Below are 20953 nucleotides of genomic sequence, written 5' to 3' on the forward strand. Positions count from 1 at the left end.
GCTTGTGGTGGCTTAGACCACCCCCACCCCCCATGATGATCTCAAGACCCCCCCCCCGATATGATCTGAATGATTATTATTATTATTATTATTATTAGGCAACTTTTATTATTAAATTAATATTACAATTCATTTGCCCCGCAATAATTTTTTAACACATCACTGCATAACCGATGCTTGCGATGATAAGAAAAGTACGGGCCACAAGAGAAATATTAAGAAAATAAATTAAAGACAGTTTAAATAAATTAAGTAGATTCAGCTCTCAATATGCGCCGTTAATGCAGCTTCAGATGTCAAAAGCTCGGTCAGTTTTAGACTTCTTCATCTGCATAACTCTAGCTCATAGTTTGCACATTGCTTGTGATATCCACTGGCTCGCCTTCATGGTTTAAAACGGAAATATTTCCAAAATTGCAACGTGACTTTTATTTATCAACAATTGCTCGCAAAATGATGGACAACGATGGACATTCATATTCCATGATAATAAAACCAACCATTACATTCAATACGTTATGGCAGAACGATATATTTGCTTAGTGTTTGACATGTAATTTACTTGAAGTCTAGGATTTATGATCTTCTCTATCAGGCTGGGAAAATGGATGGAAATCAAGTTTATCATGTTTGTTGTCATGTTCTCTGGAGGGTAAGGAATCCCAGTGGTGAACTCTGTGTGTGTGTCATGAAAAACAAACACTCAGAAAGGCCAAAGGCGCATGCTTTCCACTGCTCGGGAGAGTTCATTCCCTTTCACCAAACCTTACTGTATGTAAGGAATACACATTTGTATTTCTTCTGATTCTGTCTCTGTTGAGTGACAGCATATATTGCCATATTGCCACATAAAAATATTGTATAAAATAATAATTGTTTATATTCCATTAGGAATAAGATTGTTTGTGTCGTTAAAAATAAGTTATCATCGCCATTTGCTCTGTAATGTTAAAAAAATACTAAAAACATCACATCTTTTTTGTTATTTTGACCAAGTGCTTTAAAAGTTAGTTTAATTGTCATGAAAACAATGTATTGATGCAAAAAAAATATCTTAATGGTAAAAAATTAGGTTTAGTTTTCTTTCAAAATACAATACTCCTGGCTTTAGTGTAAAATAAACTTTCATGGCCCTAATCATTTAAAATATAAGGTAATGTTTTATTTGTCAGTGAATCTACTGTAAGTGCTGTATCACTGTTGATCACCTCTGCTCTATTGCATTCAATAGACTGAATCTTTCTAATGTAGTTGCTGATTTCTGCCCCCTGGTGTGCATCTCTGGTAACATGCTTCCTAAAAAGCTCAATCATGTGTGGTATTTGAAAAAAAAAAAAAAAAAAAAAAAAAAAAAAAATTGTAACATCTAATCTCTGTACTCGGATGTATCCGGTAGTGTCACACCAGTGTTGTTTCTCAGCATTCCTATCATGTACATGACAACATGACATGTGACGCACATTTCTGTTTGCAGGTAAGTCAGTGTGTTCTGAAACATGTTCTTTGTACCTTTCACACACTGGCTGCGTTCAGCCCAAACAAAACGTTGCAAAACGTTTTTTAAACGGAAACGGTGGTGCGTTGAACTCCCTGTTCTGATGACGCAAGAGTTGCAACTATGGCAGCTGAGAAGGCCATTCTTTGTGTTCTTTGTGAAGAATTTTCGGAGCCTGATGAAATCGGTATAAATACGTGTTTAATACTGCAAAATACGCTCGATGTTACAGTCACTGCCCTTGCTGTCCAAAATAAAAGAGAACATCCCAATCGAGTGAAGGAATTTGTGGAAACTGTGGTTCCTAATTATTGTGATCCGACATTTCGCATTTCAGGATAAAAAGACAAACATTGAAGGATAATCCACTTCTTACCTCCGAGACTGTGTTACGATCTATATGACCTTATTATTTTTATTGTGAGTATTAGGCTTATCATTATTGATTATCACTATTGTTGTGCTATGATATTGTAATATTTACCATTATATAATCAGATGAGAATAGAAAAGTTTATGAAAGTGTCACTCCAAAATACAATAGCAAAATATATAAATATGTATAGTACTTTTATGTTACATTCATACCCATTGTGCGAGCTGTCTCTTTAATACCGCGTGGTTTATGTACATGTTGTTGCTGATTGGGCTGACATTTTTGACACTCCCACCAAACAAGAGAAAATGTATATCTCAAACCCGTTGCACACCGTTTCCAGGAAACATGTCGTTCAACCCGGAAACCGTAGCAAAACGTTGCGCACCGGTTTGAGCTTGAACGTGCCCACTATCAGTAAAAAGTCTGGACGCACCTACTCATTCTTTATTATTATACTTTACTACAATTAATATAGTGAAGTTATCAAAAATATGAAACAACAGTGAAAGCATGGGAATGTAACAAGTAAAAATGATTAAATCAAAATGATCTAGCCTAATATTTTAACCCTCGTGTTGTTTTCCGGTCATTTTGACCCGGAGAGGATTTTCTTTTTAGGTAATGCTAGTTAATGTTATCGTATTGGACTAAAACTTACTGACTATACTCACATGGGGTATAATAATCCCCCTGCCCCCACACCCAAACATCAACTTGTTTTCTTTCAATTAGGACAGGTTTTGTATTTCTTTTGGGAGCTTGTTGATTATAGACGTCATTGATCTGAGCTTATGCACCTCAGTTTTTTTTTAACTGAATAAGCTTGAGTGAACTTTTTTTCACTCAAAAACTGAGGTGCATAAGCTCAGATAAATGAGGTATATGATCAATCAGTTCCGAAAAAAAAAATTACAAAACCTGTGCTAATTGAAAGAAAACAAGTTGACAAGAAGATTGAATCCAATATTTAGTGATAATATAGCTTAATGAGAGCTTTACAAGCAATTTAAAAGGCTGTTCATTTTTGAGATTTGGGAACACCAAATTAGGAAAAGGATTTTCACAGCACAAGAGTTAAAGGGTTAGTTCAAACAAAAATGAAAATTCTTTCATTAATTACTCACCTTCATGTCGTTCCAAACCTGTAAGACTTTTGTTTTTCTTCATAACACAAATGAAGATATTTTAATGAAGTCTAAAAGCTTTCTGTCCCTCCATTGACAGCTACACAACTACCACTTTCAAGCCCCAGAAAGGTAGTAAAGACATCATTATCCATGTGACTCCAGTGGTTAAACCTCAAATTTATGAAGAGACGCAAGTGCTTTGTTTGCGCAAAAACACAATTTACCTCTTAATTTACAAAATATTAATGTCCAACACGCGTTCACGAGAGCACCACAAGGCATGCGTGTTGAGGCGAGAGCAGACGTTGTATTGTAGTTTACATGTATGCTGGACATTCAACAGCTGCTCCAACATAAACAACTTGCTTTTTTGTAGTTTTGGGAAAAAAAAACAAAAAACATCATTACTAGAATAATTCAGTCCACTGTGTTCAGATATGCTGAAGGTTGTAGATCATCAGGCTCAATGTGTTTGGCCTTGCAGTGAACCATGCCACTTGGAGGCAGTGTTATACAACTTCAGTAACTGGCAGTGCTCTGAACCTCTATAGAGGGAATGGAGAGAATATTCCAGTTCTTTTTGCTCTGTTCATGTATTGTGAAACAACTACTACTCTTGTCAAAATAAACTCTTGTCATTTAGGAAATCATGGTTGCTATAGTTTGACTTTCATTTAATTTTTGTCCCCCTGAAGGACTTCAGAGTGCTACTTGATGTCCTTTGCTGATGCAATGTTAACTAATCACACATTCATTAAGAACATCATCTCAAAGGTCATGTAGGCCATTTTTAAATCTGTATTAATGCCATGCATTCAGCAGAAATGTAGGGTTCGGTGTGTCATTTCTGTCTCTCTTCATCTCTGCTCAGGGTGTGTTTGTAACCTGCTGTCTTGCAAGGAAATTCACTTGAGATCTCTGCTTATAAGGTTGATATAGCAACAGCAAGGAGCTTTTGTTAATGACAGGTTTCAGGCAAGAATCCCTAGATGAAACACACACAGGTTCTGCTGTTGTACTGCCTAATTAGATAATTGCAGAAACAAGAATTGTAGTCTGTAGAATGAATGGTTGAGCTGCCCGATAATTCGCAGACACATAAGAGATAAGATAAAGTGATGTTGTCATGCACACATCGATTATTGAACAAGGTCAAATAAATATTATTTAAAAGTTAAAAATTATTATGAATATTACCTGATTATTATAATATTGTAATAAACAAAATAATTATTCAAATAAATGTAACTGCAAAAGTAACATTTCTAGTTTCAACATATTCTTCAGACATTCCCCTTTAAATTCAGTAAGTATCAGCTGTGTCCAAAGTGAACCACATTTGGTTTTTGACTATAGAAAATGGGTAAAATACAACAAATTGGACATGGAGCTGCATTGAGATCCCCATATGTGTGGGACTGAACTATATAGGGCCTTGAAAACTGAAGATTTCAAAAGAAAGGTTTAAGAACCTAAAATTATATTGAGATATATTTAATACTTTTTGAGTGACAGGAACGCAAACGTTGGAAAAAGAATATTTATGGCAGTCAGGTATATTCTATGCAATTGTGATAATAGAAAAAAAACGATACATTTCTATTTTCAACATTATTTGTTGTTCAGATATTCCTCTTCAAAAGAAAAAAGTATCAGCTGTATGCAAAGTGACCCACATTTGTTTTTTGGCCACTGAAAATGTGTACAATTGACCAGTTTACCCATGGAGCTGCATTAAGATCTCCATATCTCTGGCATTGTACCATATAGGGCCTTTAAAATGAACATATCAAAAGAAATGTTTGTTAAAAACCAAACTATACAGTAAAAGGGTATTAAGATATCTTTAATACTTCTTGAGTTAATGCAAACTTGGGGCAAAAAACACAAGAAGTGCTTTTCCCCATTTTGAACTGTCACCACTGGCACGTAATGCAACAAAGATTGCTAAAGTCAACAGATTTTACTAATAGACCTACCAATCTCTGTGTAAAAATAAAATAATGATGCTGCCATCTTTCTAAAGTCATTTTTACCCTCCTGTAATGTGGCTCCAAATCTCAGGTGAAAATTGTAATTTTGATAGTGGATTACTCAGTAAATATAAATCTGTGACATTTAATATTTTGGCTTTCTTCTTCATTTTTGTATTTCTTTCACCAGAAAAGAAAAAAAAGAAGAAGATCAGAATCTAAATTTTTAGAGTTGACATGGAATGACCCATTGGTCTGTCTAATTGAATGCCCTGTATTTGTCCTTAGTTTTGTATTTGTTGTTAGTTTATTAGTAATAGTTTTGTACAGAAATCAATTTCATTTATACCTATATTTTCATCACAGCTGGCTTAAATGCTTGTTGTGTTGAATTGTGTCAGTATAGCTATGCTGTAGAAACACTGCTTTCATCACTTTTTTTCTTTATTTTTGAGCCCATCGCCTCCTTAGTTATAAGAGTACTGTGAGTTTATGTGGGCAGTTGCTAATTTGCATGCTCTCTGATTATATTCAGTCATCATCTTTGTTTAATTGCCCTTACTCAGAGTGTTCTGAAGTGCATCGTTATGTTTCACAACTTCTTATTTGGCCGCTGTGTTTGTAGGCAAGATCTGATTATATGCTACAAAATATGCCTTAAGCTTAGAAGGCACTTCAGCAAGAGGTGTCTGCCAAGCAAATAAACAGGAATGTAAATATGAAGGCAGTGCAGTTGTCATTTGTCATCGGGACACAGTCTGCATGAAGACGTTTCTTTTGTGTAAGATTGTATCTGCTTCATTACCTCCATTACCGCGGCCCATTTGCCTTATATCCAAATAAGGGGAGCCGGACCCGACCCAAGACATGATCCCTTCGGTCTTACTTAAACTGCTACTGGCTCGCTCTCTGTCCCACTCTCTCTCTCTCTCTCTCTCTCGCTCTTCCTTTGGCATCTGTAGTCCATCAGGAAGAATGTAAAGACACTACCCATTATTTGGGAACATGGTTGACGATGGATCATCTGGCATGAATGGGAATTTTTGCACACAGTAAGTTGGTCAATGTTTTTTTTTTTTCTTGAATATTAAAACATTTTCTTGCATGGACTTTTGTTTTAACTGTCTACAGTTTAGTAGTTAAGCATTGCTCTTAGTTCTGCTTGCGTTTTGTTGTAATTGATGTTAGTAACATGATCTTTCTGTCGTGAGGCTGCAGAACAGGGTTTGGAGTGAAAGTTTCAGTGTGACATCATGAGAAACAGGATGAGATAACAGCATCCCGCAGAGAACCTAATTTCTCCCTAATAAGTTCCAGCTTTGCTCTGTCACATTGCGCTTGTAGCTTTACAGTACTGGAGGAAATTCAGATATCCACAGCTCTTAACCCTTCTGTTTTAACCCAAAGCCCTTTTAAAATCTCAAACAACATACGTAACATTTGAAGCATCAGGATGATGTGACATGACTTTTCCTAATCTTATGAGAACGGCTTATAATCCAAATGTCAAGTTGATAACATTAATCACACATGCGTGAAAAATGTTACATTACTTAGTGTCTCAGAGATCCCAGTTTTAAAACAAATATAACCTTTCACTCCTTATTGAATTTGATTCATTTTGTTTTGTTTTGTTTTGTTTTCTTCATACAGTGTGTTCTAGTATTGTATAACATTCTGTATGCATGTGTATGACTAATTTGTGGTAAACCAGAGGCATGAAACTGTAATGATATCTTTCGTCAGGGTTTTGAATGGGTCAGAGGATCATACTAATAGAATTGAAAGGGAAAATTAGAGGTTAATTTAAAAATTGCGGTCATTATTTAATTTAAAGGGATAGTTCACCCAAAAAAGAAGTTTCTGTCATTATTTACTCACCCTCATGATGTTCCAAGCTTGTACGACTTTTTCTTCTGTTGAACATTAAAAAAAATTGAGAAATAGGTCAGTGTTTTTTAAAGTCAGTGGGCCCTGATGTTTTGATGTTCAAAATAGTTTTCAAGATTAAAGATTTTTATCAATTGTCACATTTTATTATTTATTAATCATTTTATTTATGTACAGGCAGGGCTTGACATTAACTCTTTTGCTCACCAGACACTGTGGCTTGTGGTTTTCCAAAGATACTAGCCACTCAGCATTTTCACTGGCCACAATTTTGACATTGATACCATGGGGAAAAATAATATTTTAATATTATCTCCTAATTTGGCAGCAAGTATATTAGGCTGCTGTCACTTTAAGACCTGACGCACTGATCCATTATACTGTTACACATGCGTTTTCTTTCTCAACTGTTTACATTCACTTAAAACATAACTGACTGTTTAGTACTGAGAGGCGGCTTTATGTGCGCGTACTTTGTGTATGAGTAAAATGAATGAGTAAAATTATGCGCAATCCCATGGGAAAATTCAAGCCCTTTAACACCAACAATATTCATCTGGAGCAAATGAAACGAGTGAGTGAGGGGAGGCGGGTTTGTGTGTCGACTCGATGTCAGAGAGATGAGAGAGCAAGAAAGCGCAGCTGGTATTGTGTATCTATTTTGCGGAAAATGAGTATTGAAAGCGTTTCAGATATTTCCGTATCGATATGTATATCGAAAAATCGATATTTTTCACAATACTACATTGCACTTAGTTTATTATTTCAGATGCCTTTTTAAAAGACTACAGTTAAAAAATTTATATATTATAAAATTCATCCCGCCAAAGTGGCTAGTAGGAGTGACTGCGTTACACGCAACTGCTGAAATCCACCCGCATTTGGCAGGTTGGCCGGTGTTAAAGGGATAGTTCACCCAAAAATTTAAATTCTGTCATCATATACTCAAAAATAGCAAATAACGCCCCCCATTGACTATTATAGTATGAAAAAAATATACTATGTTTGTCAATAGGGGGTAAAGATCTGCTTGGTTACAAACATTCTTCCAAATATCTTCCTTTGTGCACTGAAGAACAAAGAAATGTATACAGGTTTGGAACAACTTGAGGGTGAAAAAATTATGACAGAATTTTCATTTTTGGGTGACTACAGTAACCCTTTAATGTCAAGCCCTGTGTACAGGAAACAACTTTAAATGTAAGTTACATTTCAAGTCAGAGAAATGTTAAACTGGTCAGCTACTTGGATGCATTTGCATTTGTGCGTTAAATATAAATAATAGTAGGTAAAAATGATCAAATTAAATGAACATAAGAAATAATAAAATAGCAATAAGGCAGCAGGTAGTCAAATGCACAGAGATTGGCAAGAGTAGGAGTACAAAAAAAAACACTGTATGTTACAAGGCAGTAACAGATTATTAACACATTTTTATGTTCCGCCGAAGAAAGTCAGTCATACAGGTATGAAACAACTTTAGGGTGAGTAAATGATGACCAAATCATCATTTTAGGGTGAACAATCCCTTCAGTCTCAACAGACTTGGGCTGGAGTATAAACATACTGTACAAATAGTGTGTGATCTCTGGCTCTCTCTTTCAACGTTCACCTCATGCACAGATTTTGCGTACACGTGCTGCAAGCACAAAGCCAAACACACAAATGCACAGGCCAGGGAATTGTGATAAGCGATCGTGGAGTGCGTCCTGGGGTTTGTTGAGACGGTCCCATGTGAAATTCAACAGTAGATTATGAAGCGGTTGGCCCCACCTCTCTTTGCCGTGTGCCAGAACAGCACCAAGTCCTCCAAAGACATCAGGGTCACTGAACGCTCTTTAACGGCCTGAACCTGTGTCCAGGCTTACAGCAGCCCTGCGGCCACATCCACGCTAAACCTCACATGTGACTCTTACACAAGAAAAGCTGCTGTGAACCTAGTTTTTAGGGGCCCAAGGATCAATTGAAGGTTCTGAGGTGGATTAGCAGGGAGTTCAGTGAGTAACATGAAGGTTTTTTCCTTTTTCTGCTTGATATTAAATGTTAAACTTTGCATATTTTGTCAGAAAATGCAGCTTTAAAATGTCTGCAGTGCTTTTTTTCTGTCTGTCAGAGTTTATTATTAACTGTAGGCTGAATCTGAATGCGACATGGATTGTTTAAGGATCGCTATTGAAATGTGAAAATCAGTTAACAAATCTGCAAGATTTTCACTTTCTACGTCATTTCCATTTAATTGAGTCTTGAGTTCCCAAAGAAGTGTGAGATTTGAATAGGTTCACGCTATCAGCAATCATTGTTAAGTGTGCAGTTTGCTGAGCAGATTTAGGGTCCCACTGTGGTTTAGTTGAATTGTGGGAACTGGTCTCTGTATTGTCACGCAGTGGTGCTGGTCATAGCCGTTCACTTTATGTGCGTGTCTGTGACAATAACGGAGCATTTTTTGGTGTCTTATGCGTGTCAGACATAAGCAGCTCTTGTATGGTGGCCATTGTTTCTCAGTGTGGCGACAGCAGTGAAGTGATGGACGGTTCATTCCCAGCATTCCTCATCAAAGGTTAAGAACTGAAGATCAAAATTTTTTATTGCTCATATCAGATGGGTTTAACAAATGTAACATTCTTATTTTCAAGGCTTTTTAAAAAAAAAAAAAAAAAAAAGCATTAGGTGCACAAATCCAACATGTTTGTTTTGAGACGTATTCTAAATTAAATTAAAAATTAAACTGGCATGAAAAGTAGCTAGCTTTACCTTCTTGACTGTAACAATTAAAATCATATCAATAATATTGGCATAATTACATTTTGATTGATGAATATAATTAACTGTTTCATTTATGTATGACTGACAAATATGCATTACATTTATTAGTTTGTTAAAACTGTAATAAAAAAGATAGAAAATAGAAATTTTAAATGCAGTTCAAAAGCATATATCTAAAATTTAGGCATGCATATTTGTTTGAGTGTATTTGTCTTAATTTGCTAACCTGATACCCGTTCTTTATTCCATTTTTTTCCTTTTTCTTTTTCTAAAAAAAGATATTTAAAAAAATTAAATACAATTAATAAAATATAAAATAGCTCATATTATTTAGTTTGACATTTTGAGGTAAAAGACCAACGTGTTCTGAAGGTTAAGCACCTCCACTCACCATTTGTTGAAAAAGCGTTTCAGGCTATATACTGTACCTTTTTTTTGTTGTAGAAATAGATTAGCATTAAAGGGGTCATGAACTGCGTTGTTTTATTGTTTTATAATGTTTCCTGGGTTGCACTTATAATGTTAGTATGCTCTTTACATCAAAAATTGTTATAATTTAGAATTAAAAGGCATTTTTCCCTTAGCCCTCTTATTTGATCGTTCTGTTTCCCTTAGCCCTCTTATTTCAACATGTCTGCTGTGAGACTTGTGTATACGCCCATTGCTGTGATTGGCTAACATCTTTGCATATGAAATAGCTAAGTTTTACTCTCTCGAAAACTTTTAGCACGCTTTTACTATTACAGCTCTCAAGGTTAACTAATCGTGAAAAGTGTTGAATATAGCATTATATTTAAATCTATGGCATTATATTTAAATAGTGGCATGAAAGGTTGCAGTGATGAACATTGTATCCAATCACAGACATGTTGTAGAGTGCATGAAAGCCGTGATCTCGTCATTGCAAATCAATTTCTGCACACTAACGAATGCTTTCATCGTAATTAACAGTGCAAACGCAATGTAATTAAGAGAATTGTTGAATGAAACGGGAGTATTGCCGCAAGTCCAGAACTCAGTCACTGATAAACTCGTGCTGTGTGATTGACAGCTCCAGCGATTGTAAAGTGAGCGTTCTTTGATCGTTTTCTATATATAATTTAATCACCGTTTAAATGATAACAGATTATTTTCATCCTACTAGGAGAAACAATGTGAAGTTGACGTTTTAGTCACTGGTTTGATTTACTGACACATAGATATAGAACATCTGACTGTACATGAATCAATACATATCAGATCAGACATTAGAATTAACACAGTTACTTACATGTTGTTGAAAACCGTCAAGTCCATATCGTAAAAGTCTGTTTGCAAAGCCTATGCCGAAATGCGATTGATTTACCAAAGAATACACAGTGAAATGTACCGAATAGGCCTACGAATAAATGAAGCTCAACTGAGACATTCACATTGTTGAAAGTAAATAACCATATTCATAGCATTAGGATCTTTTGAAAGGTAATGTTATTTTTAGTCCTGTATCGTTCTTCTCTCTTAGTCATCTCACTAACACACCAGTGGGTGGGGCTAATGTTGCAATGATGAAGTAGGCGTTAATTTCTTCTGCGGAGGCGGGGTTTCACCTATCTATGTCATAGATATGCATATTCCAGGATCAATCGTTCAGTGGGCCTGGTGTCAATAAAAGCTTTTATTGGACTAACAAGGAAGATTTCAATTATGAAACTTACAGGATATTCTTATAGTACGATGACCTCTTATATATCAAAAGCTCAAGGAAAAGTTTATTTTCTCAATTCATGACCACTTTAAGGGACAAAAAAACCCTCACCTAAATAACAACAAAAAGCCAATGTTTGCCAAAAACAGGATTGCATAGATTTGACAACAGGATTGCATAGGGTTCCTCTGATGTTGCACGTACAGTAGCTTCTCTCAGAATTAGCCGTCAAGTGTATAGCGCTCAGACAGGATCGTCGAGTTTGACAGCTGGTATCTCGTGAATGAGACTGGACCATAAACAGTCACGTTTACAACAGCAGAAATTGCTAAAACTGGAACTCTGCCACAAGCTCTTGAACCCGCGTATCGGTCCAGTCGTGTTGCCATAAGTGATTTTCCTCATAAGAAAACATTATTCTCCTCATGCTTTCTGAGGCTGCTTTATTAGTAGGATATTAGATAGGGGGATATAATATTCCCACTTTCGAGTGCTTGATAAATGCCATGGTGCTTATGCAAAAAATACTTTATGTAACAGTGGCTCTCTCACAATAAGAAAATCTATATCAGCAATGATATTTGTGTTTCAGGCTATCCAAACAGAATTAATTGATGTGTGATTGGCCGAAGCCAGCATTGTCTGGAAAAGAAGGCAACACTGGCGTAGATGCAAAATATTTAGTCAGTTCTGAAGAAGGCCAGACATCCATCCAGTGAGAGGGAGAGGGGGGTCATTTAAGACTTCAGATCAGGACGAGATTTGGGATGGCTCTCTGCCTGGATGAAAGACCTGTCATGATGAAGAAATTTAAAGCCGTTTGTTCGCTGGTCAGTCCTGCTTTTAAAAGCTTGCTTTCAGTCTTACAAACAATAAAAAAGAACAACATAATCTGTGCAACAACCAAACAAAAAGACAAAGTATAAACAGTTTAACAGACCTGTATGAAATATAATGCCTCATTAGCGTGACCAGATGATTTGCACACTGGACGTACATATATTTTGGAGAGAGTTCTGTCTTTCTCATTGTCATTATTACTGTGCAGTGGAATGATTAGAAGTCCTGTACAGTTTTCCATACTGTGGCCTGTTCTTGTGGAAACCTTATCAAAGAGGTGCTGGCACGATTCTAACCTCAACAGTTGATTGTTCTTGGCAGAATGTGGGTCACACATGATTAATGCATTGAGGAAGTTATTTGTATGTCCCTCAGGAATAAGGCGAAGGCTGCTGCTGTATAGTCTGCTTTTAACACAATGAAGGCTGTCGGTGGGGGGTGGGGGGGGGGGGAATGCGAGGTTTTAGCATAAACACAATTACTGGGATTTATTGGCAAGTTCACAAGTTCACCTTTCAAACGATGTCACTTTATAGTAAGCTTTCACTGCAGAGGCAAATTAAAGACCTTGATATACTCAAAGCAATGTTCTTTTTCATTCTTCGCTTAGGGGTAAAAATAAGTTCAAAATACCTTTGCAGCGGTATGCTGACACTGCCCACACTGCTGAGAGCAATGTTTAGACGAATATTTAAATATGTGCTGCACACTTTCCTCTCAATAATAAAATAAACACGCAACAAAAATGACAGCGGTGAGAAAACAGCAGTTAAGAAAGCATCTGATCATAGTGACATGGATGTGTTCGCACCTCTGCAATTCAGCACTCCAGTCAAGTCATGTGACCTTTATTAATAGCACTTTACACAATATATTGATTTAAAACAAGCAGCTTTACAATATTGAACATGAAAAACAGTATCAGTAGCCAGGTTTCCATCCAAGGATTTTTTTGCGAGGAAGAAAGGTTTAGCGCTTCAAAATGTTTAGGGATATAGCTGATGGAAACGCCATTTGAGGGCTTTAACGCAAATAAATGTGGTGTCACATGACAGAATTAGCCTATACATGCAGCGTTCGCATTTGTGCTTGCTCCCGTAAAAGCACAGTTTCTCTGTAGTTCAAAGGTGCATCACAAAATAGTGTCTTGTAAATCTCTGCAGCTCAACAAAAATAAGTGGGATGTCTGTCAAATTAAGGAAGACTGGAGTTTGCAACGCTGACAAAAAGAAAGGTAAAATAAAATACAGAAATGTTACTTCTGTATTTGAATAAATAAAAGTAGCCTATACTGTTATAAAATCAGTATGAAAAATGTAATCGATATGTTTCGATATCATGATCAGAAGCAGTTCTAGGCTACATGACAAATGAAAATCACAAACTTGTGAATTAAATAATTTTATAAGTGCACTAATATAGAATTTTATCTCAAATAAATTAGGAAAATAAAGTGGTTGACTCCGAATGCTGTACCAGTCGTCTTTTTGCATACTAGACAAATGGGCTGCTCTGTGTCCAAACCTGCACTTCGTCAAATAAAGGCAGTTAAGTCCTGTTGGATGAGCTGTTCCACTTCACCGTCGTCGTCTTATATTTCCTATTTAATAAGCAGTACTGACAAATTTCAATTGTTTCGTTACTCTGTACATTTTACAAATGGGATACAAAAGATATGAATTTGCGATATACGCAAAATTATGTATGAAAACGGCTCAAGGGTCGTTTTTTTAGCAATACAACAAAATTTATGCGACAATGCATTTTTTAAGGGATGACGTCATTACGCACACCATTTTATCGGTAAAAGGCCAACTGGATGGAAACATCCTGGAGACAGCAAATTTCACAAATATTTTTTTTGCGCATATTTGCTTTGTCGATAACAAAACAGCGCAAAAACTGGATGGAAACTTGGCTAGTGTTGCTTTCAATTAGAATTACAACTTCTATTTCTATTATAAAGCAGCTCTCAGGTGTGCATGTTTTTACTCATGGCTCGACGGACTGAACAGAATACATTAACACTGGCCAACCCACCAAATGCGGGTGGATTTCAGCAGTTGCGTGTAATGCAGTAACTACTACTAGCCACCAGTTTTGAAGAATTTTATATATAATATACACATTTTTTCAATTGTAGTCTCTGACATAATAAGGCATCTGACATAATAAACTAAGTGCAAGGTAGTGTTGTCAGAAATATCGATCTGTAGATATATATCTATACTCTTCCAATACTCATTTTCCACAGAATAGATGCATGATACCAGCTGCACTTTCTCACTCTCTCATCTCTCCGACAGCGAGTTGACACACAAACCCGTCTTCCCTCACTCACTCGTTTCATTTGCCGTGGATGAATATTGTTGGTGTTACAGGGCTTGAATTTCGGTGTGGGATTGCGTGTATTGTTAATAATTTTACTCATTTCCGCAGATTTTGTGCTCACATCCAAAGTGTACGAACATAAAGTCACCTCTCAGTATTAAATTGAGTTATTTTTCACTGCTTATTGTGCTTAAACAGTCAAATACACCCAAAATAATGTCAAAATGCTGCTCTTGACAAGTATTCACATAAACACAGTCAGTTATGTTTTAAGTGAATGTAAAAAGTTGAGAAAGGAAACGCATATGTAGCAGTATAATGGATCCATGCATCAGGTCTTAAAGTGACAGCAGCCTAATATACCTGCTGCCAAATTATGAGAAATATCTATATTTTCCCCATGGCATCAATGTCAAAATTGTGGCCAGTGAAAATGTTGAGTGGCTAGTAATGTTGGTAAACTACTAGCCACAGTAGCTGGTGAGCAAAAAAAGTTATGTCAAGTCCTGTAAGAATTTTTCATGGAGTTATCAGTAAAAAGTTTTTCTGTTTTTTTTTTTTTTTTTTTTTCTGGCTTAAAATTAGTCTGTTTTGACTTCTTGGATACAGTTATGTTTTAATTTAAAAAAAATAATTGGAAATTCCTACATAGATCAACCAGATTGAGAGATTGTCTTAGATAACAGTATCAGCATCTGTAACTGAAAAGCTTGTACTTGCGAGTCAATAGACACTCCCATACGACACTGAACTGTGGTCCCGATTTGGCCCCTCTTCACTGTAACCCTAGACCACCCTGCATGTGCCGCTTTCCTACATACTCACTCCATTGAACCTCTCCACCTAGCCTGTCTGTGACAGCTGCAGCCATTGGGTCACATGAGACCTTGCTCTCAGTGTGCTAGAAGGATCCTCAGGTCACCCCGTATCAACCCTGAGGATCCGTGCTGAGTCATTATGCCCGAGTGCATCTCTGACAGCAAGCGCTCTGGGTGAATAAATCAAACCCAATTCCAGTCAATAGCAATGCTGACATTTTGCGGTTCATTAGTGGTAGATTAATACACAGCTTTACAGTTGAGGCGAGATACGGGATATGACAAGCTGCGGAGTAAATCCACTGATTAGATGCGTGTCAGGTGGGCTGTGTCACTGTTGTCATGGACTTTTTACAGAGCGGGTACAGAACAAATGAAAAGAGGGCTTGATTAATGTGCATATTCAGCTTTATCATGCAAATTAAATGTTCAGTCAGCTAAATTAGATTTTAGATGGGGTGAAAGGAGACATCTTGTCCTCAAATACTTGTAGTCCTTATTTTATGCCACAACGATAAAAAATTAAAGGGATAGTTCATGCAAAAAATGTATTGTTTAGTTCATGCTTTATGATGTCTGGTGTAACTATGGAAACCTGTTTGTGATTTAAAAAAATAAATAAAAATACTATTTGTGAAATAACATAAGAAATAGTCACAATTGTAGCAAGCAAGCAAATTTTATTTATATAGCACTTTTCCAAACAAATCAATGCAGTTCAAAGTGCTTTACAAGCAAGAAAGAAACAATAGATACAATAGTTAGTATAAAAATTAAATAAAAATAGTCCCATTAAAATACAAAGACAACCGTTTTGCTACTTGGCTCGGGTTTAATCCCAGTATATTTAGTTTAGGGGTCAATTTCTCTCACTGCGCGAAATATCAAGTCACTGTTTAAGATATACAGCTGAAAATGAGATGTATAAAGTCATATTGTAATATATAGTTACAATTGTGAGATATTCATTAAGGTTGAAAAGGAGTGATATTGTCATATTGCGATATATACAGTTGAAATGAGATAAAAAGTCACAATTACCCTTATTTCTTTACGTAACCGATTAAAAATGAGAACATTATACAATTATATTTTGCATCGTTGTTGTAAACACTTTAGTTCAGGCATGTGTTTGAAGGCAGCAGGGACTGGACGTGCTGAGTACTGTATTCAGCTGCTGTGTGTCAGTCATTCTCAAGGTATTCCGGCCGTTCCTGCGTGTCTGCGGCCTCAGAGCCGGACTGAGACACACTGACCCTCCCAGCTAGAGTTTCATTCCCTGTGCTGGATGATCAACCAGTGACTCTCTGCAAAGCACCTGCTGGATTAGTGGCTATAGAGAGCTCAGGACATCAAGACAGGGTCAACGCTGAAGCTTTTACAGGCCGAGAACTGAGAGGCCCAAAAGATACAAAAGTGATGCCATGGAAGTCTGTATAATGAATACTTTTTCAGTGGAATCTGATTTAGATAATCATGTCATAATGACTTCAAACATTAAAGTGATTTCATTTAGGTAATTATAGTAAATAGAGTTAACTGAAACTAAAACCATAAAAGACATTTCCGTTACTTGAAATAAAGTAAAATAAACAACATTAAAATGTTCACCCAAAAATGAAAATGATCCCATAATTTACTCGCCCTCAAGCCATCCTAGGTGTATATGGCTTTCTTCTTTCAGACGAACACAATCGAAGTTATATTAAAAAATATCCTGGCTCTTCCAAGCTTTATAATGGGAGTAAATGGTACCCGAGATTTTGAAGCTCAAAAAAGCACATCCATCCATCATAAAAGTAATCCACACGGCTCCAGGGTGTTAATAAATGCTTTCTGAAACGAAGTGATGCTTTTTTGTAAGAAAAATATCCATATTTCTAACCTTATAAACTATAATCACCGGCTTCCGGTAATGGCCGTATACGAGTGTAGTGCCGCATGGCGTATTATATTATCCTATGATGTAGGATAGAGAAAAACAAAACACCGGTCACGAATTAGAAGTCTAAAATGAGAATTTGAATTTAAAGAGAAATATCAGAGGATTTCGATATGAAAGAGGAGCTTGAGTTTGTTGTCCAGCCCTATTTGTTTGAACCTTGAGATGCGTCTGCTCTCACCTAAGCTTATGCTACTCCTACATCAAACGTCGGGTCAGGGGTCACTCTTCCGCCAGAACCAGACTTGCATACAGCAGTTACCGGAAGCCAGTTATTATAGTTTATAAAGTTTTAAATATGGATATTTTCTTACAAAAACCCATTGCTTCGCTTCAGAAGGCCTTTATTAACCCCTTGAGCCATATGGATTACTTTTATGATGGATGGATGTGCTTTTTTTGGCTTCAAAATCGCGGTTACTAATCATTCCCATTAAAAAGCTTGGAAGAGCCAGAATATTTTTTTAATATAACTCCAATTGTGTTCGTCTGAAGTCATATACACTTAGGATGGTTTGAGGGTGAGTAAATTATGGGATAATTTTCATATTTGGGTGAACTAACCCTTTAACTGAAATAAAATGTATAAAAAACAATTTATTTCATCTAGTTTTGTCAACTTTTGCCTTTTTTTATTTTTTTTAATTTTTTAGTTAGTTTAACTTGATGTACTAAAATAACTAAAACTGAATAAAACAAAAAAACTATATACATATTAAAAATATATATATAAAATTAAACCATTACTACTAAAATTTAAATGAAAAATGGAAAATATAAAAATAAAAACTGATATTAATAAACTAATATTATTAATAACATTAGTAGTACTAATAATATTAATAAAAAACAATACTAAAAATCTCAATTGTACTAAACTACCACTGCGTCCTGGTTAACATGATGATGAAGATAATACAACTGAATCTGACACATCAATGGTTTGTTTGTAACCGGTGTTATATTACGCAACGAATGTTACGAAAACCGAAAGCCATGTTCTGCCCAGAGACTGTCACCACCTCCATCTTCACAGGGCAGTTAGAGGTGACTCACACACATGCTAGTGCTGTGGTTAGCTGGTGAAATGCCAGTGAGAGAGTCAACGCTTGATCATTTATTTCAGTGAAAAGAGTGAGAAATATGTCATACATTAAAAGGATTTCTAGAACCAGACATGTTCTGCAGTACTGTGGCACTTGGCATCACTGAAGCATGCCAGGTGATTACTTTCCTAAGCTGATGGTTTTGACATGGACCAGCTCGCAACCATTTAGAAATGTTCTAGTAACCACCCAGATTGCCTAAAAACAAAAAACCTCTAAAAACAACCTGCACTCTTAGAGGCTATTCACACAGAACTTGTTTTTCCATTCCAATGCGCTACTTTTCCTTTGTTTTTCTATGTAAACACGCTCTAGACGGATGTGTATGACCGCTGCGCTCGCATCTTGTGTCTTTTGCAGCATCTCGCACATGAATGCAGCGTTTTTAAGATGTGTGTCAAGTTAAAAGAATTTCAACTTACACATGCAGCACTGCTCATCAATGTCAGTTCTAGAAGAGTGAACCAATCAGATGCCCCCTGAGGTGGGGCAAGCGTTGTGAGCTTTTGTTTACAGTAGCAGTTTGGCATGGCAACTGTTTTATTTGAAAGCCATTTTATTTGTAATATGAGATATTAATATTTGGCATAAAAAAGGACATTTACAAACAATATGACAAATACAATAGAGATACAAATTAAATTTGTTTTTCAGATACAGTAGTTTTTGTTGTTGTTGTTGTTGTTGTTGTTTTTTAAACCATGTATACATTTATTTAAAATATTTTGTTATTTGATTAACATTAATGACAGACAAATATTTAATTAGGCTATTGTTGCGTAACACATGAGAATGAACCTGATTGGTTCTCGCACGTCAAGCAAACATGCTTGAGCTTAATGGAACCTCTCCATTCCACAAAAGGTTCTTTATAGTTTTAAGAACTGCTCACTGAAAGGTTCTTTGGGTAACCAAAAATTGTTGTTCTATGGCATCACTGGAAAAAAAAAAAAAAACACTATATTTTTAAGACTGTGGCCGCTACAACCAGCCATATTTTCTTCTGAAAATATGAGTATCTTGTTAGCATTTGTGCTGCTGATTTTGAAACCAAAAAGAATGAGTGTCGGCTGGTAAACGTGCAGATTTTAGTCCCTGTGGTCCAGTTTAAGATCTAACAAATGCAGACTTAGCTTTTATCATGAGCAGAGCAGGAAACCCATCCCATTAAAGAGTAATTATAAAGGACCACGGCTCTACGGCTCAGGGAGGGGATCTGAGGACTGCCAATTCTGCAAAATCATTTTTCAGATAAGGAGACAGTTTGCTTAGTGCTGTAGTTTAACATTCAGAAACAATGGGGCCCATTTTACAGGTGCTGTACTTGAAGTCCTGCATGTTTGCACAGTTTCTACATCAGTAAGTGATGGATGACAGCCTTACTACAGTATTATTTTATCCACATTATACAGCTTGCAATGCAAATTACAGTACATAAAAGAAAAATGATGTCTGATCTTTGAAGTATTGTAAATGAATGCAGACCCCCTGCATTTATAGAGGTGCACCAAAAGTTTATAAATGTGTCTTAAAGAATGTGGTGAAGTAATGTGCAACGGATGGAGTCAAAATACATAGACATACAGTTACAGCAATGAATAGACTGTCTTTGAACCAGTCAGATTCAACATTGCAACCAAACAATGCCAAGTTATAATTTATGATAATGTACTGTGAACATGCAAGTCCATTGGTTATCTGGGCTCTAAATAAGGTTAACTCATGTAATGACTAATCTCAAAGTGACATGAAATATTTAGAGATCAAGTGCAGTAATTGGTCGGCAGCAACTCAAAAATGTTTTTGCCTTTGCCTTTCAAGCTTACCATGATGATGTTCTTTTCGTGAGTATAAGAAACCAGGCTTTCTTTTCTTGGTTAAAACCCCATAAACACGTTCCTGGTGGTTTCAAAGGAGCATTACCACATTATGCAAGTCCCTGTCTTGATTGAGTTTTTTTTTCTTGTTGTTGTTGTCATGTCTTTTGTTTGAAGTGAGAAAAATGAGAAACAGAGCAATTGACTTGCTAAGCACTATCAAGAATCTTTCATCCTGGTTGCTGTGGCAATAAGCTCCTTTATCCTCAGTGGAGAGCCAAACGCTCTTTGTGTCCAATTAGAGACGTTACCCACCTCACCCTTGAAATAAGCATCTGCTGATTATTTTTCTAGAGCTCAACATAGATCCAAAGGTGTTTAGTTGAATATTCTATGCGTTAAAGAATCCTGAAACAAAAAGTATCATTGTTTCCACAAAATATTAAGCAACACAACTGTTTTCAAAATTTTTTTATATATATATATATATATATATTATGGCATTGTAGGAGCTGATTAATGTGGTTATTGACACAAGCTTTTTGTTTTTACATTAAAAACACACTTTAAGCGAAGTAACCTCAAGGTCCTGTGATGTCCCTCGTAGTAAAGCTGCTTCGCTTTATCTCAGAGCATCCGGTAGTCGTCTATATAATGCAGCACTGCCGCTGAATCCATTTATCCAATGAGAGTGGTTTAATACTCATCAGAGCCAGTGCCGTTTGGGGAGAGAGGTGGCAAAGAAGCTGGGTCAATCGTTTCAGAGGAAGGGCACAGACAACAGCTGT

The 20953-nt window shown here is 36.2% G+C and overlaps 1 protein-coding gene across 9 annotated transcripts in view; it reads left to right on the forward strand.

Moving 5' to 3' along the window:
• Nucleotides 1-20953, forward strand: part of plce1 (phospholipase C, epsilon 1) — a 93060-nt gene that overhangs the window by 19894 nt on the left and 52213 nt on the right. Inside the window, exon 1 of one of the 9 annotated variants that reach the window (XM_051914108.1) lies at nt 5916-6026. The exons of 7 other annotated variants lie outside the window; for them this stretch is intronic. The gene's annotated coding sequence lies outside the window, so the exon portion shown is untranslated. Of the gene's footprint in view, nt 1-5915; nt 6027-8704; nt 8862-20953 lie in introns of those variants that run through there. One more of the 9 variants, XM_051914109.1, reaches the window with a different exon arrangement.

The sequence above is a fragment of the Ctenopharyngodon idella genome, chromosome 12, assembly GCF_019924925.1.
Source record: "Ctenopharyngodon idella isolate HZGC_01 chromosome 12, HZGC01, whole genome shotgun sequence".
NCBI classification, from domain to species: Eukaryota; Metazoa; Chordata; class Actinopteri; order Cypriniformes; family Xenocyprididae; genus Ctenopharyngodon; species Ctenopharyngodon idella.